At 39.2% G+C, this 25,976-nt stretch overlaps 1 protein-coding gene across 1 annotated transcript in view; it reads left to right on the top strand.

The window, feature by feature from the left end:
* MAP3K5 (mitogen-activated protein kinase kinase kinase 5) overlaps positions 1–25,976 on the top strand; it is a 2,923,819-nt gene that overhangs the window by 1,864,419 nt on the left and 1,033,424 nt on the right. The window lies entirely within an intron of this gene.

Below are 25,976 nucleotides of genomic sequence, written 5' to 3'. Positions count from 1 at the left end.
TGCAACACAAAGCAGTTACACACTATGCATAGCAGAAGAGGAGATAATACATTCTTGACAGCAGCAAATACAAGTGTTCAGCAGCAAATACAGTTAAGTACAAATGTTCAGCAACAAATACAGTTTATTACAAATGTTCAGCAGAGAATAGTTTACAGATATTAAGCAACAGATGCAGTTATTTACAAATGTTCAGCAGCAAATAGTTATTACAGACATTCAGCAGCAAATACAGTTAATTACAAATGTTCAGCAATAAATACATTTTTTACAGTTAGCTAAACGGATTATTTTGAAGACTTTCCATGTTTAGAAATTCAGTGCCAAAAGTGATAAAGTACTCTCCTTACATACGTATGAAGTAAAGGTAAGAGTTCTATACCATCAGTCATTTTCTTGGCAATATAAATGCTTAGAGACCAGTTGGGGTAATGGTTAAGACTTTTGCCTCCCATGTACAAGGTTTTAATCCTGACCTCTGACCAATGCCTGTTTGGAGTTTGCATGATATCCCTGTGTTTCTATCGGGTTAATCCCACCTCTGAAAAATATACTGAGTGGTTTACATCTCAGACTTGCCAAAGAATGATGCTCTATAGAGGGAAGAGTTTTATAAACTAACTGCTTTGGACATCTGCTGTAGTGTGCAGTATCCTGTTGATATGAGAACACTGATCGCAGACTGCACACCGTGGCAGAGATAACCACTTGATAGTGTAAAATATGACACTAGATGATTGGTCATGTTGACTAATCTCACCAATTGGGCATGGGTATTTGCCGGTGATAAGTGGGTTGAGAACCCAGCCTCCATCAGGGACCTATGCTAATGGTGGAAGGGGTGCATGTGCCCCTATTGCTAGTGTGTGCCCACCATAAATCCAAGCAACCCTAGTTCAATAAGCTTCTGGCCGTCTGTTGTCCAGCTTGAGGTACTGGGGGATAGCTCTGTTGAGGGAAAGCTAGCCTTAAAACCAATCGACCTGCTAAACATCAACTAGAAATAGCAGTACTCAGCGTAGGTTCACTGATGGGACACAGCTTAAAAGTGGATGACGTGATAGTGAGTAGGAGGCTGGACATCATATTCATTCAGGAGACAAGATAAAAGGGCAGTGCAGCAAATCCATTTGACTTGAGATCCAGAGTCTTCTACTTGGGAGGAGGAGGAGGACAGGCTAGAAATTGTGTGGGAATTGTGAGAGAGAGGCCTCAGAAGACAGTGATGGTATGTCCTCAGAATTAGTGAACGACTCATGGCAGCTGGACTCCAGCCTAATGATATGGCAGTATTCATAATCTCAGCCTATGCCCTATAGCAGGGTTGTGAACATGAGGCAAAAGAGCACATTCAGACAGCAGTTCCAGAACCTACTAGATAAAGCAAGACACCATGAATTGGTTTTGATAATGGCACATATCAGGAGGGACAGAACAGAATATGAGGACTGCACTGGTCCACATGGGTGGGCCAATGGGAATAAAGGAGGAGAGACCATTCTAGATAGTCTGGCAAATGGCTTGGTAGTAGCCAACACATGGTTCAGAAGGAAAGAGAGTCACAAGATCCCATACAAGCATGGCGAACAAGCAACTCAAGTAGACTTCCTCCTAGTAAGGAAATGGCACTGGGGTAGAGTCAGTGATTGCAAAGTCATCCCCAGTGAAATAGTCGGCCCACAGCATAAACCACTGATTGCCAGAATGAGCTGTAAGCAGTGGTCACAGAAGGCTCTTAAGTCAACAAAATTTGACTGAATAGAAAGCACACTAGTTCAAGGAATTACTCAGGGGTGTAGCACCTCAAGAAGAAGAGGAAATAGCTGGAATTGAAGAAGAATGACAGTGCCTCAAAACAGCATGTGTGAGGACCACAAACAGATGTGGCTGAGCCAGGTATGGAAATACGGTACAAAAGGTAAGCTGTGGCAGAATTCTGAAGTTCAGGAAGTCATCAAAAGAACGAAGGAAGAAGTGCGAGATAAAACACGGGTGGACCATGCTAGGAAGAAATGCTGGTTAGCTATCAAAGAAGCTGCAATAGGAAATAATAAGGCATCAGAGGCACTCTACCAACTTCTGGAAATTAAGTTAATAGATGACACAAGAAGATAATCAGACACCCTGTATAAGTGAGACCAGCAACAACCTGGTTACCAGTCCACAGGACATCAAAGACAAATAGGAGTACTTCCAGCAGCTTCTGAATATAGAAAACCCCACATAATCTGTATTGCTCCAGACCCAGCCTATGATGAGAGAAGAGGAGGAGCTTACCATAGAAGAAGCAAGAACAACACTAAGGAAAATAAACCCAGGGAAAGCAGTAGCTTCAGCTGAGGTCACATATGATACATATGCTGGATGAAATAGAGAAGAAATAGTGTATTCATAGCAGAGTGGAGAGAAAGGTGTATCCTGGATGACTGGAGAAGAAGCATACTAGTGCCATGTTTAAAAACAAAGACAGCATTCACACATATGGGCAGTACAAAGGTATGAAATTGCTGTCATGTTGCATGAAATTTCTGGAGAGAGTGATTGATAAATGAATACACTGACTAGTAGAAAGTAAGATATGAGATGAGCAGTTAGAATTCAGATCAGGATGCAGCAGAACTGACCAGATGGTTGAGAAGAAGCTAGAGATGAGGCTAGAGTCCAGCTGGTCATTCTTAGACTTTGAGAAAGCATATGACAAGTTCCTCAGAAAGCTGTTTTTGACAGTCCTATGGTGGTTCGAAATCCAATAAATACTAGTAGAATTAATGTAAGCTGTGTACAAGGACCCTGTGACTCAAGTGAGAACAGCGTTCAGTCTCCCAGAGGGGTTCCCACTGTGATTGGGTATGCACCAGGGTTCAGCTCTGAGCCCACTGCTGTTCTGGTGATGGACTACATTTGCAATATGTTGCAATGTTTGGCTAACCTTTAGAAACACAGGGTTGTCGTACCTAGCTGATATCCATAACCATTAGGGTGTCTGCAAAATACCCCAACCGACATACTAAAACGATGAGTAAAAAAGGTATCACAGACACGAGTCTAGACTTTCCACTATGTGATTACTTAAACCTCTTGTATTAGAGGCAACATGGGATATATGTTGGTTAGCCAAACATTCCACTTATGCTGTGCTGATGATCCCATAAGAAGGCTGAAGCATGCATGTCCACAACTAGTGGGATTTGGCTTTATTAGCCTAAATTTGTCCATAAATAGACTTAAAAATAAAAAAGTAATTGAGATTCAGTATTGCCATGTAGCTGAAACACCTGGTGTCCTTAAAGGTTCATTTGCATATATCCCATGTTGCCTCTGATTTTTTTTTCCTGTAGAACATTGCATTAATTTGTTTTATTTCTTCTACTGTTTTTCATATTGAAATCTACTTGCATCTTTATTCCCAAATGTTATACCTAATGCAGAAATTTAATTCATTGTAAAATATATAGCCCATACTTTTACTTTATTTAAAGCCATCACTATCCCATGTAGACACTCATTTGTGCAAATTACTTCTTTTATCCAAATGTTGTTTTTTTGCAAGTATTATAACCATCTGCATATGTTAGTAGGACTGGAATTCTTAATGCTTCAGGTGTTATATACCCCATCTACTTCATTTTGTAATTCATTTCACATACTGTTATATTCATAACTAATGCAAAGAATATACATCTCATTGGACATCTCTGTTTTGCACCACTCTTTATATTCACCTTTTGGCTTAACCAGCTATTTGCAAGTATTTTTGCCTTATTGTATGCTGACATACATGATTTACTAACTTTCTCACTTGTATTGCTTTCTTTCATTATTACCCATAAGATTTCATGTCCAGTTATATCAAATGCCTTATTAAGGTTTCCTATCATGATTTTTGCTTCTTTTCTGTTCATAATATCATCCACAATTTCTCTGTCAATAATTCTTGACAACCCTTCTTCCTTATACTATATATACTGTCTTTCATTTTAGTTTCAAAATCGCTTTTCTATTATATTTATAAAGATCTTTTGTATTATATTTATAAAGATCTTTTGTATTATATTTATAAAGATCTTATAATCATTATTATTCAATACTATCAATATCCATTTTTTAAATTCTTTTATCTTCCTTTTTCCATATGAATTTAAGTATTCTACTACATAATTCTTTATACAAAAAAATCTTCATTTAACCATTCAATCAACATATTTAATAATATTCTTTTTGCCTATCTTTTAAATGTTTATACATGTTATACCCTATTCTATTTCGTGCTGCAGCTGAATCTTTGTCACAATACTTTCATTTTCCAACTCATTATTCTCTTTTTCTGTTAACATTTTTTCCCATGTTTTTTCACTAACTTCCATTTTCTTTAAACATTTTTGGTATGTATTATAATACCAAACACAAATGCCAAGAGGTCCAGCAAGACAAACAACGTTCTCAGTAGAAAAAACACTTTAATGTGAAGAGTAAAGCTTTCGGATAAAATCCTTTATCAATACTGAAAATACAAATGCAAATGCAGAGTATATATAGGTCTAAAAAAGTCATATGACCGGCAGCCAATAAGTCACATGACTCAACCATTAAAACAAAGCATGTAAAAATAAATAAATATGCAAAGCTAAAAAACGCAACAGCATAATGCATATATGAAAACAAAAAACATTTAAGAAAAGCAAGAATGTATATTTTTAAAAAAAGCATACTTTTATACCTAAAAATCTAATGTACAATCATATACATAAAGAGAAAATTTCATAATCTAGATCTACTCATTCTAACCAAAATAGGTTTAAGGCTGACAGTACTATTCAAACCAGGGGGTGAGTCACCCATCAATCTAATTATCCAGTTATATTCTTTAATTTCTAATTTGTTATTGATATCACCACCTCTGGGTGAGGGTGAAACATGGTCTATAGCTTTAAATTTAAATACATGCTGTTCACCAAAACATAGCCTGTGTTTATATAAAGCATTAGTGTCAACACATCTTCAGATTTCAGACTTGTGTTCTGTGATCCTATCTTTAAGTTTACGCGTGGTTTTACCCACATAGAAAGAGTTGCATAATACACAGGTAGCGAGGTAAACCACGTGGGTGGTAACACAAGTAGCAGTTACATTGAACCTAAACAGCCTCTTACTGACTGGGTGTTCAAAAATACCTAAATGTTCATCATCAATGTCATCACAGCACAAGCAATTATAACATTTTCGTGTACCCATAGTGCTGGATGGATGTGTTGTGATATTTGTAGGAAAATCTTTGTAACAGAAGACACTCTTGAGGGTTCTCATGTTACGATATGCAAAAAATGGGACATTGCCCAGCATTGCTTTTAGCTCTTCAGATGCCATTAAGATTAGCCAATTCTTATGGATAATATGTTTAATACATGGTGTCTTTGTGCTAAACGAAGTAACATATCTTACTTTCATCTCATTCTGGATGGACACATTGGGCAAGCCAACAGCTTGTATTTCTTTGGCATCATTTGACATAACAGTGGCCAACCTCGACTTTCTTTCCTCTAGCACATTTAGTTTCTCATTATTTAAGATGGTAGCATCATAACCACTGTTAGTGAAATCAGCTATCATCTCATTCAACTGTTCAGAGAAGCTAGGATCTTCCGTGTTAAACCTACTGGCTCTATAAAATTGAGACCTGACAGTACCTCTAAAAATATGTGGCGCATGCATACTACTTGCATGAGTGTACCTTCCTGCACAGACTTCCTTTCTATGGAGGCTTGTTCTAAGTGTACCACCGTCAAGACTCAAGTTGATATCCAGAAAATTAATAGTGATTTCAGATTAACACATTTTGAACTTCAAAAAAGATGAAATTGAATTGATGTACAGCATAAAATCATTCAAATCCTGTAACGTGCCCCCCCCAAATCAAAAAACAGTCGTCCACAAATCGTTGAAAGAACTTTACATTATCTTTATATGGATTCAAACCACTAAATAATTGTTTCCTTTCCCACTGGTATAAAACTAGGTTGGCATAAGTATTGGCTACCGAAGTACCCATAGCCACACCTGTGAGCTGAAGATACAAGGATTCATTAAAAAGGAAAACATTATTTCTCAACACCACATCCATGAGAGTACATATTTTTTCTATTTTGTGGAAGTTGGGATCAGGACATGAGACTAAGAATTCCCTCAACAAATCCAGGCCAATATCAGTTGGAATGACAGTAAACAAAGATACTATGTCTAGGGTTACCAAAAGGTACCTTCTTAGATGTAGAGACAGCTTCTCTATGTTATACCATTGCTTAAGCTTCTGAGCAAAATCAATGGTGTCACGTAAGATAGAGTCACATTGACTAAGATATGGTTGGAGTTGATCATGCAAATAAACTGAAAGTGGCTCTGTTACCCAACCAGCACCTGAAACAATTGGCCTCATTGGTGGATCAGTGAGGGATTTGTGGATCTTAAGAATACCATGTAACTGTGGGGTGATTGGGCACGGTACGGTCAAATAATTGAATAGATCTAAGTCTATGTCACCTTGGATCTGTAGGTCATAAATCACCATATTCACGTATGAGCTACATTTCTTAACATCCAAAGGGGTGATTTCCTTAAATGCAGTGTCATCACTAAGTAAACTAGACATAGCCAAAAAATATTTGTCTCTATTCATAAGCACAACTGCACCCCCCCTTATCAGCTTGCTTAATGACAATATTTATATTAGATTGCAAGTCTCTGTATGCTTGAAACTCTTCATAGCTAAGGTTAAAACATTTTCTATCATTATATTTCTTATTATTTATATCAAACATTTGTCTCATTTCTGCTTCGCATACATCATGGAACGCTTTAACAACAGGTACATTGACAGGGATGTATGTACTAAGGCGTTTGCAGCCTTGAGTCAACATCTGTGTATTGCCAAATAACAGTTTTAGATTTAACAGTCTCGTGAACCGTTTCAGATCTGTCAGTGTCGAAACTAAATCATCTGCACATGTGGGGATGAAGTTCAAGCCCTTAGTTCTTATGGGAACACTTACCCTGAGTTACTTAAGAAATGGCAACAGCTAAACATTAAACTAGGAATAGACTACATGCATTTGATGAATGATTTCTTCCAGACTATTGAAGATGATCTCAAGAAGGAGATTATGTCAATGGAGAATGACTTAGTTAATATGCCTGCATTTATGAGCCTATCTAGTAATTATGAGCGCATGGTGGAAAAAATGCAGTTACTTGATTCAAGGATGGAAGCTACCAAAAAGCGTAAGCTTCTCCGAGATGTAAATGATTTCACAAGAAGTAACATTTTCTCTTGGCCTGGAGACAACAGTCATAAATACAGAAAAACTGATGTAACTGTCCCTGTGCACGTTCGTGATGATGGCTTGGACTCCCTTGATGATTTTGGGTCGAGTAGTGTTCAGTTAACTCAGAATGACTCGGAATTAAAGTCAACTACGCCCTTGGTACACGGAGCTGATGGTTCTGTCCGCACTACATCCTCAACGTCAACAGGAGGCGTTGCTGGCTCCTCTGAGAACCTCACAGACGGCAGACATGCTAGTGTTACTACTGGGAATACACATGCATACAAGAAAACGCCACAGATGCAGCAAACTAAAATAAACTTTTCCAATAAACGCTTCAGTCTGGACCATCCAGAAGCTGTTAGAGAGCGTGTAATTAACACGAGAGATTCGTCGAATACACGGAATGAAACCCCAAATAGAATGAACAAAAGAAAACTGGATAGCCCTTTAGGATCAGGCAAGATGAGCCGCAAGTTTACAGAGGTACGTTAAACTTGTCAGATTTCATTTTACACGAGACACACTATTCTGTTCTCTCTAAGGGCTTGAACTTCATCCCCACATGTGCAGATGATTTAGTTTCGACACTGACAGATCTGAAAAGGTTCACGAGACTGTTAAATCTAAAACTGTTATTTGGCAATACACAGATGTTGACTCAAGGCTGCAAACGCCTTAGTACATACATCCCTGTCAATGTACCTGTTGTTAAAGCGTTCCATGATGTATGCGAAGCAGAAATGAGACAAATGTTTGATATAAATAATAAGAAATATAATGATAGAAAATATTTTAACCTTAGCTATGAAGAGTTTCAAGCATACAGAGACTTGCAATCTAATATAAATATTGTCATTAAGCAAGCTGATAAGGGGGGTGCAGTTGTGCTTATGAATAGAGACAAATATTTTTTGGCTATGTCTAGTTTACTTAGTGATGACACTGCATTTAAGGAAATCACCCCTTTGGATGTTAAGAAATGTGTCTCATACGTGAATATGGTGATTTATGACCTACAGATCCAAGGTGACATAGACTTAGATCTATTCAATTATTTGACCGTACCGTGCCCAATCACCCCACAGTTATATGGTATTCCTAAGATCCACAAATCCCTCACTGATCCACCAATGAGGCCAATTGTTTCAGGTGCTGGTTGGGTAACAGAGCCGCTTTCAGTTTATTTGCATGATCAACTCCAACCATATCTTAGTCAATGTGACTCTATCTTACGTGATACCATTGATTTTGCTCAGAAGCTTAAACAATGGTATAACATAGAGAAGCCGTCTCTACATCTAAGAAGGTACCTTTTGGTAACCCTAGACATCGTATCTTTGTTTACTGTCATTCCAACTGATATTGGCCTGGATTTGTTGAGGGAATTCTTAGTCTCATGTCCTGATCCCAACTTCCACAAAATAGAAAAAATATGTACTCTCATGGATGTGGTGTTGAGAAATAATGCTTTCCTTTTTAATGAATCCTTGTATCTTCAGCTCACAGGTGTGGCTATGGGTACTTCGGTAGCCAATACTTATGCCAACCTAGTTTTATACCAGTGGGAAAGGAAACATTTATTTAGTGGTTTGAATCCATATAAAGATAATGTAAAGTTCTTTAAACGATTTGTGGATGACTGTTTTTTGATTTGGGGGGGCACGTTACAGGATCTGAATGATTTTATGCTGTACATCAATTCAATTTCATCTTTTTTGAAGTTCAAAATGTGTTCATCTGAAATCACTATTAATTTTCTGGATATCAACTTGAGTCTTGACGGTGGTACACTTAGAACAAGCCTCCATAGAAAGGAAGTCTGTGCAGGAAGGTACACTCATGCAAGTAGTATGCATGCGCCACATGTTTTTAGAGGTACTGTCAGGTCTCAGTTTTATAGAGCCAGTAGGTTTAACACGGAAGATCCTAGCTTCTCTGAACAGTTGAATGAGATGATAGCTGATTTCACTAACAGTGGTTATGATGCTACCATCTTAAATAATGAGAAACTAAATGTGCTAGAGGAAAGAAAGTCGAGGGTGACCCCTGTTATGTCAAATGATGCCATAGAAATACAAGCTGTTGGCTTGCCCAATGTGTCCATCCAGAATGAGATGAAAGTAAGATATGTTACTTCGTTTAGTACAAAGACACCATGTATTAAACATATTATCCATAAGAATTGGCTAATCTTGATGGCATCTGAAGAGCTAAAAGCAATGCTGGGCAATGTCCCATTTTTTGCATATCATAACATGAGAACCCTCAAGAGTGTCCTCTGTTACAAAGATTTTCCTACAAATATCACAACACATCCATCCAGCACTATGGGTACACGAAAATGTTATAATTGCTCGTGCTGTGATGACATTGATGATGAACATTTAGGTATTTTTGAACACCCAGTCAGTAAGAGGCTGTTTAGGTTCAATGTAACTGCTACTTGTGTTACCACCCACGTGGTTTACCTCGCTACCTGTGTTATTATGCAACTCTTTCTATGTGGGTAAAACCACGCGTAAACTTAAAGATAGGATCACAGAACACAAGTCTGAAATCCGAAGATGTGTTGACACTAATGCTTTATATAAACACAGGCTATGTTTTGGTGAACAGCATGTATTTAAATTTAAAGCTATAGACCATGTTTCACCCTCACCCAGAGGTGGTGATATCAATAACAAATTAGAAATTAAAGAATATAACTGGATAATTAGATTGATGGGTGACTCACCCCCTGGTTTGAATAGTACTGCCAGCCTTAAACCTATTTTGGTTAGAATGAGTAGATCTAGATTATGAGATTTTCTCTTTATGTATATGATTGTACATTAGATTTTTAGGTATAAAAGTATGCTTTTTTTAAAAATATACATTCTTGCTTTTCTTAAATGTTTTTTGTTTTCATATATGCATTACGCTGTTGCATTTTTTAGCTTTGCATATTTATTTATTTTTACATGCTTTGTTTTAATGGTTGAGTCATGTGACTTATTGGCTGCCGGTCATATGACTTTTTTAGACCTATATATACTCTGCATTTGCATTTGTATTTTCAGTATTGATAAAGGATTTTATCCGAAAGCTTTGCTCTTCACATTAAAGTGGTTTTTCTACTGAGAACGTTGTTTGTCATGTATTATAATACACTATTCACAATCTTTTCCTGAGTTCTCACCATTTGCCATTTACATTTTTTTTATTTTTCTCATTAAATTACTGTCTTCCTTTACTAATCTACTTAAGTAACTCGGTAATGCCCTTTTTCCTTGTAAAAAATATATTTTCTTATATAACAATTTTTGTATTTTTCTTGATTTTTTTTTTTATATAATTCTTTTTCTTTGTCGACATACTTTGTGGTCATGTTTTAAATCTTCCAGTACAGTGCTATATGTTTTTCTTTCTCTCCTTTTCTCACTTCATATTGATATTATAAAAACGTTTTTATATTTTTCCTTAAATATCGTCCCCCATTCAGACCAAATTTTATAAAATGTTCTCATACTAACATGTCCTTTCTATAACTATATTACTAATCTTACCTTCTTTATTCCATGCTTTTCTCATTCATCCATTTTTCCTTTGCCTATTTTTTCATGTATTCTTTGCTTTCCTTTATCCCTAGCCATATTGCAAGATGATCAGAAAATCCTGTTTAACTAGCTCTCCTTCTCCTATAACTAAACCTTCTGATACTATAAAATCTGTTTCAGTTCTATACATACCCCTTTTGTAAGTCCTTGAATTTTGTCCCAGAGTTTTAACTTACAATATCTTATAAATTCTAACATTTTTCTTGTATCATTTCCTGTTTTTATACATACTGTTAAATCACAATTAGTCTCACGTTGTTATAGTAATCATACTTATCACTACATAGTCTAAAATGTGATGAAATAAGCTTTCCCTTTCATTACATTCAGTATAAGCATATAATGATCTAATTCTGTATACTTGTTCATTCCATTTTAAATCTACAATGGTTAATCTTTGCATCTTTGATAAAGTTACAACTAATATCTTTACTATATTTCTACAGAATATGGCTATTCCATAACATCTCATTTCCCAAATTCCAGATTCTTTCCTCCCCATAGTTTCCCTGTTTGTAATATGTTTCATTTGTAAAATTCCTTTGTCTTCTAATATAATTCCATCTTCTTAACACTATTCATATTTACAGAAATCACTCTTAAATTTGCATTTTCCCTTTTCCTTATATTCATGGTTTCATAGGTTCATAGCTAATTATTAGGCTAGCTGCCTTAATAGGCCATTCTCAGTCTAGCCAATTTCCCTCCCAAAGGTGAGACTCAAACACTCTACCATGTGTCTGCGAGTGAAACACCTTACCATTATACAAACCCCCAACCATTAGTTGCATTTATTATTTTCCTCCATTTCCTTTCTTTTTTTCTTTTGTACTTGTCCCTTTAAATTTTTTTCTGTTGTTTTAACCTTTTTACCAATAGAATTCTTTTTTTTTTCTTTTACTAATTCCCAATCTGTCATCTGCACCACTTATTTCAGGGCTTTATTTTGTGTCTTCTTTATCATTTTTTCTCATCTAATTTTTCTTCTATTTCTATTAGATCCATTCTAAAGTGTGTTCTCTTTGTTGATTTTCTTCTTCTTTACCCTTGTGTTCATTTTTACAACCCATCCATAAGTGTCCAGTTTTGTTACATTTAAAACATTTCGTTTCACATTCTTCTTGTATCAGGTCCCATTTCTGTACAAATATAAAATTTTCTTTTATCACAGTTACTTATCAAATGCCCTTCTTTTCCACAGAAAAAAACATGTTTTAGGTTGTCCCCAGTATTTTTGACACCCCTATTCCCCCCACATTTAGCATGTTTGGTATATGTGTACATTGTTCTGTTTCTATTTTTAACGCAGTATTACAATCCCATCCCCCAATCCATAAACGTTTGCAATTTACAGTACTTTATATAAACTTTTCAAATGTTCTTTCAAAGTCTGTTTCCACCTCTTTTCAAAATTGTACATAAATTTTATTTTTGTTTCCCTCTTAAATGCTTTCATCAAGTAAAGAATTCATTGGTTACAGTCACTCTTTCATATTCTCCAAGAAAAGTTTCCATTAAAAAAAATTTCTAAATATAATATATCAGTGTCTCTTTGTTATTAAGAATAAATGTGCTTACCTTATGTATTTTACACCAAAAGGAGCAGTTTAATTGTCCCACACTTCATATTTGCCCATTTTTTTGTCTTTTTTACTTTGAATACTTAACCACATACTAAACATTTTTCATTTTCTTCTGTCTTTTTTGGTTCTCTTCTTTGCCTCTTTTTACTTTCTCTGCATATGTTTTCTTTTCCATCTCACCACTATTTTCAGGATCGTCTCTGCATTCTCCTGTATTTTCTCCATAATGTCCCCCCAGGAAACATCTCTTTAATTTTCTGCCTCACTCTGCATCACCATTTCTTTAAGTAAATCATCCCGCAGCCCACCTGACTGGAGGGTTATAATTATATATCCATCATTTGCCGACTCATCTTCACCAACCAGATTTCTTTGAAACAGCTCTTCATAATCTTGCATGCATTCTCCAGTTTTGATACTGGCTTTCTTCTACTCTCTCCATCTACCTTCGTGTTTATCTTGGCTGCCTCTGTGGCTAGAACAGAAACAGGAAGTGCTCATGCAAAAGGGGTCCCACTAGAAACAAGGAGTAGGGGACGTTTCCCAGTGCCCTTGCCAAATTTCACTTAGTAGTATAACTACCAATTTGGGTCTCCCCTGAAAAGTGGCCTCTGGCCTAGTGAAACTAACCTTATCAACAAAAGAAAAAAAAATAAAACAAAATCTAGGCAATAAATATTGTTCCCTGATAATCTTTTCTAATTGTTAGTATATTCCTGTATTAATAATTCTTGAGAGATTGTTTCCAGTGTGATTATTGCAACAGGTATTATTTGTGCGTGGCATGACTGTTAAGACAAGTCTTACTCTCCTCTCTTGTTATCATTTTGACAGTGGCCCTAGTACCACATGCCCTACACTGGGTCTACTGCCACTCACCCCCAGTCCAGTACCAGAATTTATGCTGGGGCCAGGGAGGAAGCTGAAGGTGCCCTAGGGCTGTACTGTCCATCTTCTACCACTAGTAGTTATATATGACCTACATACTTACCCCGTCTCTTTCTGTATGGCTGCTGACACACATCTGAAGGCAACTCACTCGATCAGTCACCTGAGCCTCTTATCAAACCTGGGCTACCTGGGCTATAGTCAGGGCTTTATCCCTCTACACTACCAGAGTGTTCCTAAACAAAGTCCTGTTATACACTTTATGCCTGAAGGTATTGCTGAATAGTTCACTTTCACTGCAGGTGAGTGTTTTATCTGAAAGGTGCTTGGCAGGAAAATTGTTGGTGTGCCAGTATGCTGTGCAACAAATTTGTTTCTCAATGACCCTTCCCCATAAATGACTAATGGGTCCTAAGAGATTGTATGTGTCTAACCTTTTTCTACATAAATTCAGAGGTATATGCTAGGCTAGCCACCACCACCTAGCCATGCAATCCGACCTAGTTGTATTTCTATGTATCATGGGGGTGTATTAGAAAGTTTTTAGAAGTTATTTGGGGATGTATGTTAGAGACAGACAGGAATACCTAAACTATCTATCAGATACATGGGGGGGTCTTCATTAATGATTATGTACGTTTTCCTTTCCTTTTTTGACTGTAAATCTCATCCAGACAAGAAATGCCTCTTGAGCCAAATGTGTATTTCTCATAGGCAGAACTTTCTTGCCTTTAAAATGGTAGATAGGCACTCAGTAGAATTATGAAATTATTTCTGCAGACATACAAGATGGTTATCTTTAAGTAGTGGTGCAGCCATGTATTTACCAGTTGCTAATTGCAGTTCGCAATCATTTTTACTGCATTTTATTATATCCATAAGCAAAATGAAATTTGCATTTTTTCTTAGAAAAAAACTGTAGAAGCAAGGTGACAGGATGCAAAATAGAGCATTTTATATTGTATCTACTAAAAGGGAATATTTTGCTATATATAGTGACAGAGAGAGAGAGAGACTAACTTTATATCCCATAAGGAGCTAAAAATGTAATCCTAACAGAAATGTAATGTAAAGACTCTGATGCACACAACAGAGTCTTATATTGTATTGGCTGAAGAAATGGAATGTAACTGTTTGAACCCAATAACGCACAGAACACACACAGTCTGTGCACATGGGGGACACAGACTGTGCAATCTACAATAATAATTTGCTTTGTTGTCAGCAAGTGTGGGAATTATTTGTTAGTTCTACGCTCATGTTATTTCTAATGTGCATTGGCTAGAAAAGTGTTATCTTAGTCAAGAACAAAGGTTGCTACCGTTGCTTTAAAGTAAAGTACTCCTTGGATTCCCATTGGAAAGTTTCCTTCATCCTGTGAAAGGTATTTCCAAAAGAGAAATTTTGTAGTGGGGAGGCAAAGAACATGGTGTTTTCTTTGTCCAAATCCGTGTTGTCTTCTGATGGAAAAATCATCTACATATGCCAGATTGTCACCCTCAGATCAAGTGGTGTCAGATTCTTCGAGCTGGAGGATTCATACTTCTCTTTCTAGAATTGCTGTGGTCACCAATTGTGAATCCCGCTCAGGCGTTTTAGACCTAATAAGGGACATAAAGCTCTCGGTCAGCTAGACCAGAGAATCCGAATAAACCCGGGATGTGAGTTGGACCTAAGCAATCTAGGCTGCTCCTATTCAACTTTCAGTGCCTTATGCTTCATGTGATCAGGAGCAGCCACTTTTGAGGCTTTGATTAGCAGGAGGGGAAACCTTAGTACATTCACTGGGACCTAGTCACAAAAAACATTTTGTGGATACCGACTTCCCCTTCAGTGATACATAAGGGTCCTCAGCTGCCAGAGGTGTCTCAGGTATGTCCATTTGGGAGAACATGCCAGAAACATCTGCAAAGGTGTTGCACCAGAAGCCTTGGCTGATAGATTCTGACGTTTTGGGGGGGGGGGGGGGATGCATAAATGCCTCACCTCATTTGGAAACACGACTTCTGGAAAGCGCGTAAACACCTCTGCGTCTACTGTGGAGCTTGTTAGGAGTGCAGGGTAGCTTGTTCAGACAGATCGGCTAGTACGGCAAATTAGCAGCTAGCTTCTACATTGCTGCAGAAGACACTTCAGTTATACTTGCAGTCAGAGTCAGGAAGTCAGGTGCCGTCTGTAGAATGGTGAAAATGAGATTAAACAGTGACTGAGGCCCTGAAAACGATCAGTCATAAGTCTGACATTTCCTTCACTATATGTTCATTGTTATGCATTAGACAGATATCACTGAAGAAAGTACCTTTTCTAACCAAATCTAGGTATTTATATTTATTTCTGCTGTATATAGTATTAAATATGATGAACTTAAATAATTAAAAACATCCCATATAATCAAAATTTTGTGATCTTCAACATGTTTATCAGTGGCAGCCATGATCAGAATTCATTTATTTGCTTCTGCCAGTGTTAAATCCATGCAAGATTGTGCATAGCGGGGATTGAGGAATTTACCCTTTTCATTCTGTAGTGATGTCAGAGTTGTTGTATATGATTAACAGGGGAGTAGTGGGCATGGGGGGGGGGCTTGCCCCTCTGCAAAAAAAAAAAAATTTTCCCCATTGTTATAGCTTTTGATCTTTCTGAATCGATTGCTATCCATTCGAGATTTGTGTACTTTGTTTAGAAGTATATCCAAATGATTTAATTAGACCTGCAATACAGCACATGTAGAATCTGCTTTGATTAGTTTTAATTTTCCTGATGCGTCTGAAGTTCAAAGCCTTAACCAAATGATGGATATCCAGACAGAAACAGCCCAGCAGGGCATGTAATGAAAAAAAATATATAAGCTTTAACCTAATTTAACATATTCCATGGCAGAGTAGTCTCTTCTGTGTGTTTCAAGGGACTTGCTGATTTGTGAATCACATTATCTATATTGAAGATTTTGGAAACCAGTGAACATTTTCATCTTTCTATCTTTTCAAATGAATGATGCCTTGTCTTTGTTCTTGAATGTAATTTATGTTTTAATTAATATTTTGTTTGTTTCTTTATCCATATGCTTTTTTCCAGTATGTATTCAAACAGATTACAGAGTTATTGAATTATGGCTTTTTAGTCTGCTTAACTGTATTTGTGTTATCTCTTTGTGTTTGGTGCACTACTGCTTAACTCAATGGCAAGTTGAAGTATCAGAATTTCTGATCAAGTGGAACATAATGGGAGCTGCCAAAGCAAAGCACCTGCATTTTTCTGAGCTTTGACAAGAATTTGTTAGAACACCTGACTAGCAGGGCATTCCATCTTGCAGTGTGTATACTCTGAAAATGGCCACTTCAATCCAATACTTCAGAGTTTATAGCCCCTCAGATATGATCACCTGTGTGAATATGTCAGCATTATACCTCTCAGTGCAAAAAATGTGGGCAAAGCCAAAAATAGGTGGATAACGGCCAAAAAATAGGGACACATTTTAAATATTGCTCTTATAATCTTAGAAACTTGCTAGAATAACGAGCATTAACACAAATTTTCTGAAGGATATTGTTAGACTATAACATGTCTGTCATTATTAAATTACTTCAGTCCTTAGTTATTTGCCAGAGAGCCACAAATTATATGATAAACAGGCCAAAAATGTGGACATTCTACATAAATCTGGATTGTTGATAGGTATGTGTAAGTGTGCCATGAAAATTATCAATTTTCGGTCTTGGGCTTCCTTCTTATGTATGGTGTGGCCATTTAAATATGCAGTCACAACAGTAGCTGATATTTTATGTGCAACAATGTTAAAACAATGCATGACTCAAGGCATAACAGACCATATTTGATTAAAAGTCAGCCATATATCATTCCACAATTCACCACTTATAAAAGAGCAACAGTCTGTGGGATCAAAATATTTATCAACGATGTTTTTAAGAAATTGGCACATTGAACGTTATTCCTAGAGCTTTTTTTAATGTTGTTTATTTCTTTTATTTTGTAATAATTATATAGATCAGTTTAGTTATGTCTAGTAGGAAATCGTTATCATTGTAGTTTCTTTTACTTTATAATAAGTTATGACATTAAGTAAGAATGCATTTATTTTAATGACTAATTGATTTAGTTTCATGTTAATCCCAGATGGGCAAAAATGGCTTCCAAAGAAGGCATCTTTTATGTCTAAAATGAAAAACATACAAAAACGTTCATTTTTTTTACTTTAGTAAGAGAGATGAATGTTGCATTAATGTTGTCTACATTTAAAATATTCACAAGTGCTTTGATGTCTCTGACTCACAAGAAGTATGCCTTAAAGAATACAGATTTTCTGCAAGTGAAATATAACAGTTTCATTAAATTTCTTTATTGATAAAAATACAGTACTTGGGAACACTGTCATTAGAAAGGCAGCGACCAAGTATTGTGCGTGTGTGTGTGTGTGTAAGAAGACTTTTATGATGGAAGAAATGTTCTGAATTGGGCAGTTTTGTCATTATTGGTTCATGCATTTTGTTTCATTGCCTACTGGAAAAATGTTCAAACAATACATTTAAAATGCCGTCTCTGTCTAACAAGTGTGCTGTATTATACAAAGAATATATTATAAAGTCAGGAAGGTTCATCAAAGAGCATATGTATGTTTCTTGTTTTGTGTGCAAGGGGCCTATGATTTGAAAACAGTTCAAAGGTGATCTTTATTCACCACTGGCCAGATGCATTTTCTTTGGCTGTGGTGTGGGTTTCAATGCTGTTTCAATGAATGTGAGTTTCAAGGACAGAGAAGTTTTAATGCCAAGTCTATTTTTATTGTGAGACAGTATTGCTTTGTTTAGCAGATGTTCATCGTGTTTCACTGTTGCAGTCATGACTGTAGGCTTCTCCCCTGCCGGCAGGCAGTCCTCGGTCGGCCAGAATCCCAAAGTCTGGGTCCGGCGTCGGCTGCTCAGCCATGCTCCCTGACGTCAGAGCGCCAGGAGTACAAAGCTGACAGCCGACGCCATGTTCTCCAGTCTTTCTGGCCGTGCAGTGATAGCAGTTCCCAAGTGCCGGTCGACTGACTCCTGACAATTTTTTCTAAACGTACTTCAGTCCGAAGACTTTCTTCTCCTACTCAAAGCTAAGTACCCCATTGGGGAAACTTTTTTCTTGCTCCAGTCCGATGTCAGAAAAAGTTAATTGCATTTCATGTGGGAAGCAAATACCTCATAAGGACTTTCATTCTTACTGTATTCCTTGCTTAGGCCCTGACCACGACGTAGCTAGTTGTCGGTTTTGTGCTAGATTCAATCAACGTACAATTAAACGAAGGTACGATTTTGCATTTCATTACTTCGGTAGGCGTTTTAATTACAAAATGTTGTCTGATACGGTTCCGGCTACCGGAGTTCACAAATGACGCAAGGATAAAGACAGGCCTCCGAGGTCCAAATCAGACGATATTGTACAAGCAGAGCCAGCTTCAGTTTCAGCCATCATCAGTGAGGAGCTTTTGCAGCCCCTGTCGTCGGCCATTTCGGAACCGATGGCCGAAACGGACTCCCACGAGGAGCCAACTAGGCCTTTGAATATTTCTGTTGCAGGACCTTCGGACAATGCTCCTTCGGATGGGTCCGGAGACGCTGTGCAGGTACCGGCTTCCGAAGGGGTTTTCAGGCCTACTCAGCTTCTAATAAAGGCAAAGCCAAAGACAAAGGCAAAGACTCCTTCCAAATCAAAGACTGCAGCCCAGGCCTCTTCTGATCCAGCACCCAAGTCTCAGAAACAGTTACTCAAGATGGCTGAAGACTTACTATGATTAGGGGTTCACATCCCCCTCCAGATAAAAGGCCAAGGCAGGAAGTGTATTATGACTCCTCTGATCAGGCTTCTGTTTCTTCAGTTTCTTTTTCTGACCAGGAATATTCTTTCCCTCCTTATGAGGATTCTGATGCTGAGGAATCCATTCCTTCAGCTTCTCCCCCTGAGGATTTCTCTTTTGGGGAAACTTTGCATGAAATGAGGGAACATTTTCACTGGGAAGGACAGGAGTACTCTGAATCTAAGAAAAGACTTGGGGATTTTCTTCTTCTTCCCCAACGTATACCCCTGGCTATTCCTCCTATTTTGGATATTGTGGATGATGCTTTTTCGGAGGCTAACTTAACTCCTGACACTCTTCCTCCAGCTCCTGTTAAACCAGACAGATATTATAGGGTTCCTGACTCCCACCAGGTTTTATACAAGAATCCTACTGCTGATCCTGAAACCATTTATCAGGGTCCTAAGGGGGTTAAGGCTGCTTCTGCTAAAAAAAACATTCCCACTGAGGAAGGATTCCAGATCTTTAGAAAGATGGGGCAAAAAAGTGTACACTTCTGCTACTTTATCTATTAGGGCTTTAAACTGTCAGTTTCATATGCTGAAATACCAGCAATTTCTTCTGTCTCTCTTAAAACAAAAGTTAACTTCCATTTCCGCCTGTGCAGATGATAAGGAATTACATGACTTAATGCATGCCACTGAACAAGTTGGGAAGCATGGTTTACACTGTGGATTTGATGCCTTGGAGACTTCTTGTACGGCTGCTGCCTCTGGCACAGTCATTAGAAGGCATCTGTGGTTAAAGGAACAAAACTTGCCAGATCAAGTAAAAGCTAAATTATTGGATGCTCCTGTTCAGCATAATGTTTTGCTTGGATCTAAAGCTGAAGAGGTGATAAAGAAGATGGAGGACAAGGCAAAATCCATGCAAACGGTTAAAGATTTCTTACAAGTACAGCCACCCAGATTTAGTAGGAATTGGCCTACTAAAAATTGGTCCTTTCTGATTTCTGACAGGCCTCAGAGGGGTAGATACAGACGCTCCCGAGGAAGGCCTCAAATGCAAGCCTCTTATAGACCAAGACAGTGGACTGTTTCCACCCCTAGGGGAGGAGAGGACAGGACAGGTCGCAAGCTCATAGAAAACAGACTCAATGACTCCCTCTGTTGGGCTGCAGGAACTTCTTGCCTGGAAGCCCCTCTCGGAGGAAAACTTTCTCTTTTTCACTTAAATCAGACTCATATAACCCAAGACAAGTGGGTTCTGGATGTGGTTTCAAGAGGTTACAAATTCCATTTATATACCCTACCAAGACCAAGCAGATGGCCGGATCTTCCAAAACATCAATGGTTAGAGGCCTTAAACCAGGTGGAAGCTATGAAAGCCATAGAACTGGTTCCACTTTCAGAGATGGGACAAGGTTTTTACTCAAGGCTCTTTCTAGTCCCCAGAAAGCAAAGTTCATGGAGACCCATTCTGGATCTGTTAGTCTTGAACACTTTTCTCGAGATACCAAAATTCAAGATGCTTACTCTACAGCAGCTACTTCCAATGCTGACCAAAAATGCATGGATGGTAACTTTAAAGGAGGCATATTTACACATTCCCATCAGGCAGGAATGCAGAAAATACCTCGGGTTCAAGGCCGGATCGAGGCACTATCAATTCTCTGCGCTGCCCTTTGGATTGTCTACTGCGCCCATGGTCTTAACCAAATGCCTGGCTCCAGTAGTAGCTTATTGCAGACTCAAGGGAATTCAAATTTACCCTTATCTGGACGACTGTCTTATTCAGGCAGACAGCAAGGATGTCTTACTCCAGCATCTAGAATTTGTTCAGAATCTTCTCAAGTTCTTGGGATTCACTGTAAACCTAAAAAAGTCAAATTTGACACCCTCACAACAGATAACTTTTCTGGGTGCTCTTCTCAACACAACAACCCAGATGGCATTTCTGACATACGAAAAACAATTACAGCTGGCTTCAACTTTCAAAACCTTGGCAACATTAACTCAGCTATCTGCAAGGAAATTCCTGCAGGCTTTGGTTTACATGGCCTCCTGCATCCTTCTCGTACCATATGCAAGACTACATATGAGGAAAATACAGTGGTACCTAAAAAGTGTATGGTCTCAGCATTGCCACAGTTTAGACCCACAGATTACCGTCCTGCCTTTTCTTCAAAAGGAATTCCTTTGGTGGTCCAAGGCATGTACTCTAAACAAAGGAAAACCCTTCAGTCTGCCTTCAGCCACTCAGATACTAACCACAGACGCCTCAGATTATGCATGGGGAGCCCATTTTCAGGGCAACTGTCTGCAGGGCCTTTGGACAAAGGATCAGAAGCTCCTGCATATCAATTTAAAGGAAATGTTAGCCATTCAGAAGGCTCTATTGGCCTTCAGGAATCTTCTACATCCAGGACAACTACTGATACAGACAGACAACACCACAGTTATGTGGTACATAAACAAGCAAGGGGGATCTCATTCTTATCCCCTTTGCAGACTAGCCATGAATCTATGGAACACAGCTCTAGCTTGCAAACTGGACCTTCAAGCTCAGTTTGTACCAGGGAAGTAAAACTTCCTGGCAGACAGTCTGAGCAGAAACCTGTCGGACCCACACGAATGGATGCTGGACACCGAAATATTCAAGATGATTACAGCAGTCTGGGGATGTCCTCACATAGACCTCTTTGCATCCCACCTCAATCATCAACTACAGATTTTTTGCACCAGGACATTCCACGAACTAGCTTGGAAAGTGGATGCACTATCATTCAGTTGGAGAAACCTCTCGGGGTATGCCTTCCCGCCTCTACCTCTTCTTCCATGGGTGTTATTAAAGATCAAACTGGACAAGCCCAAGATGATAATCTTGCTGGCCCCAAATTGGCCTCGACAGTTTTGGTACCCATCACTGAAAAACCTTTGTCTGGAGCCCCCTTGGGTTTTACCACAGACTCCGAACCTTCTGTCCCAACACCAGGGTCAGGTTCTGCACTCCCATGTCAAAATGTCCCATGTTTTGGGTAGGGAGGGTGGCCTAATGGGTAAGGTGTTTGCCTTACAAACACAAGGTGCAGGGTTTGAGTCTCACAAGGGATATTGGTGGCTTTTACAAATAATAATAAAGGTACAGTTAGTTTAGTACTAATCTATGAATCTATGAAAAAACTCTCAGCCTGGCGGTATGGTTAATCCAGGGTCTATGATTCATTCTCTCCTACCCAAGCAGGTTATGGATGTCATTTTAGAAGCCAGGTGTCCTAGCACTAGAAAATCTTATGCAGGAAAATGGATTTTGCTCCTGGATGCAGGCTTGGGATTCAGATCCTCTTATTCCTAACATTCCTCTGATTTTATTTTACCTGAAAGACCTCTTACATAAGGGTCTCTCTTTCTCTTCCATAAAAATACATGCCTCTGCTATTTCTGCTCATTATAATACAGACCCTCCAATCTTTTCCCACCAGCTCATGAGACAGTTTCTCAGAGGAGCTAAGAACTTAAGGCCCCCTAGATCTCCACCCATTCCTGCTTGGGATCTCAACTATGTTTTGGAAAAGCTCACCTTACCTCCTTTTGAGCCTGCTGTCACATCTGACATCAAGTTTTTATCTTGGAAGACAGGCATCCTGTTAGCTCTGACCTCTGCCAGGAGAGTTTCGTAGTTGCAAGCTCTCATGGCTGTGGAACCTTATATTATTTTTCATCAAGACAGGGTGTCTTTAAGGACTAATCCTACTTTCATGCCTAAGGTGGTTTCCAAAGTGGCTTTAAATCAAACTATTCACTTGCCAACTTTTTTCCCTACTCCTCAAAATAAGGGGGAAAGGATCTTGCATTCCTTGGATGTACACAGACAACTACGTTTTTACCTGGACAGAACCAAGGACATCAGGAAATCAGAGCAATTGTTTGTTTCTTATACTTCAAGTTCCCAAGGTAAAGCCATTTCAAAACAGACCATTTCTAAATGGATTGCTCACGGAATCAGATTTTGCTATTCACACCATGGAAAGCAAATCCCAGGGAGTATAAGGACTCACTCTACCAGAGCTGCTGCCACTTCAGCTGCCTTCCTCAGGGGAGTTCCTACCAAGGACATTTTGGATGCTGCAACTTGGAGTTCAGTGCATACTTTTTCCAAGCACTACAATCTACCTCTCTACTCTAAGTCTAGGGCAGGCTTTGCTTCTGCAGTCTTGCAGGGCCTTTTAGCCGCCCCCTCTACTTTATGACCACCTCCCTTTTATTCTGCTTTGGGATTCAACCCTACAGTCATGACTGCAACAGTGAAAGACGAACATAGTACAGTTGTGTACACTTGCCATAAATGTAGATGTTCGAGTGTCTTCACTGTTGCAGTCTGGGTTACCCTCCCTCCTGTCCCCTCTTATTTTTTCCTTTGTGTGGTTCCCTTCTTCACCCTTCTTCTGAGGTGTATTTGCAAAGGGTATGGGATCTTACTCATTTTGGAACACCTGACATCTGAGGCAAGAAAAACTGGAGAACATGGCGTCGGCTGTCAGCTTTGTACTCCTGGCGCTCTGACGTCAGGGAGCATGGCTAAGCAGCCGACACCGGTCCCAGACTTTGGGATACTGGCCGACCGAGGACTGCCTGCCGGCAGGGGAGAACCCTACAGTCATGACTGCAACAGTGAAGACACTCGAGCATCTACATTTATGGTAAGTGTACACAACTGTACTATGTCCATTAGCGTTTGTGCATTGTGCTATAAAATGTAAAAATAAAATCCAAATCATTGTAGAAGTAAAGCAGTATGCACACATTAGTGTTTATGGTAAATGGGGTGAAATAGCCAGGTAATGGGACATTGGATGGCTGCAAGGGGGATGCTGGTGCCATATTTTGGTTACCTGTTCTTCAGTTTGCATTTGAAAGTTGGTATCCCACAATTCCACTAGAGTGGGTGGGGTTATGTAATTATGTATGCAAATTGTATGTTAATCAGTGTACAGATTTGTACCTATTTTTCATGGACCTTGTCCAGATTTTTGATGTTTCCAGGTTGAGATGTATGCTCACATCATCTCATGTCTCCCTCCTTTGAAGACTCAGGCTAGGTTTTCGAGTGACGCTTGAAAGGGATATGCCTGTCTGGGAATACATTAATCCATACCCTGTTTTGAGAATCCATCTGCATTGTTATTGCTGACCCCACTACAGTGCTGCACTTTCATGTCATATGCATGCAACCCTGTGCTTCAACTTTGTAACTGGGCACTTTGCTGTCGGGCTCGATGTAGGCAGAGATCCTCCTCAGACTCCTGCCTCCTACTGTGAATATTCAGCACAAGGGCCTCCCTGTCATAAGTCTGCATCATATTTACATGGTACAGTTTGTGCTTCTGTCTCCCGCCTAGCAGGTTTACCACGTAGTTAACATCACTGATCTTTTCTTATCACTTTGAAGGGACCCTCCAAAGCTGCCTGCAGCTTATTGTGTCTGACAGGAATGTGAACCATAACCTGCTGTCCCACAGCATACTCTCAGGCTGGAGCATTCTTGTCATACCAGACCCTTTTCTGCTATTGGGCTCCTGCCAGGTTCTCCCGAGCCAGTCATAAGAGCTCCATAAGCCTTATCCTGTGGTTTAGGACATATACCACAACAGACTCCTTTTGAGATTCAAACTCACCTTCCCACTCATCAAAAATCAAATATAAAAGGCCCCACACCCTATGCCCCATACAGCAACTCAATGGGTGAAAAACCTGTGGATTTCTGGGATACTTTGTATGCAAATGCAGATAGGGCAAATGTTTGTCCCACTTTCTGTTAAACTGGTATGCAAACGCCCATAGCATGGTCTTTAGTGTAGAGTTTAACCTCTCCACAAGACCATTATTCTGGGGATGATGGGGAGTGGTCTTTAGGTGCTTCACCCCATAGCACTTCCACAGACAAGCCTGCAGGTCTGACATAAAATTGGCACCTCTGTCAGTCAGTATTTCTCTCTGGAAACCTACACTGATGAAAATCTCTAACAAAGCATTTTCTACCTTCTCTGCCTTGATGGAGGACAGAGCCACTACCTCAGGGTATCTAGTAGCATAATATACTACTCCCAGGATACATTTCTTCCCTGTGGAACTTGGGGTGCTCAGAGGCCCCACAATATCCATAGTTACCATCTCACACAGCTCCTCAGTCACAGGCAAAGGCATTAAAGGAGCTTTGACCTTGTATCCTGCATTGCCTACTTTTTGGCACTGTTCACAGGTCTTGCAGTACCCTGGTTAGATCCCTTACAATCCCAGGCCAGTAAAAGATCTGCATAATACATCTCTTGGTATGCTTTATGTCCATATGACCTGCAAACGAAATGTCATGGGCTACGGTTAGAAGTACCAGATGGTAGGTTGTAGGCACTACCAACTGCTGTATTGCCTCACCCTCTAGCCCTTCCTCAGGGGTCCATTCTCTATACAGTAGCTCTTTCTTCCAATACACAGATTGCCCCTTTTTCTTGAGGATCAGGTACCTCCCTAGCTACTTCCCCCAAGCCTCTTAGTGTAGGGTCCAAGAGCTGAGCCTGTCTCAACTCTGTCTTGGTGACTCTTCCCAGCTCCCCCTTCCACAAGAAGTCTGGTATCCTCTGAAAATGGTGCCTCACTGTCAGTCTGGGTACTACCACTCACCTCTGCCCTTGCAGTCACCCTGTCCAAGGGGACATCAGTACCTACCAGCAGCTGTGGCTCACCTTCAGGCCTACTGATAGAGGTTGGCTCCCTCCCTGAAATAGCTACATCAAAAGCCCTGG

Source organism: Protopterus annectens, chromosome 1.part1, assembly GCF_019279795.1.
Source record: "Protopterus annectens isolate FY-2018-M chromosome 1.part1, PAN1.0, whole genome shotgun sequence".
Taxonomy (NCBI): Eukaryota; Metazoa; Chordata; order Ceratodontiformes; family Protopteridae; genus Protopterus; species Protopterus annectens.
Note: the sequence above shows the minus strand (reverse complement) of the source record. Positions and strands in the feature narration are given on the sequence as shown.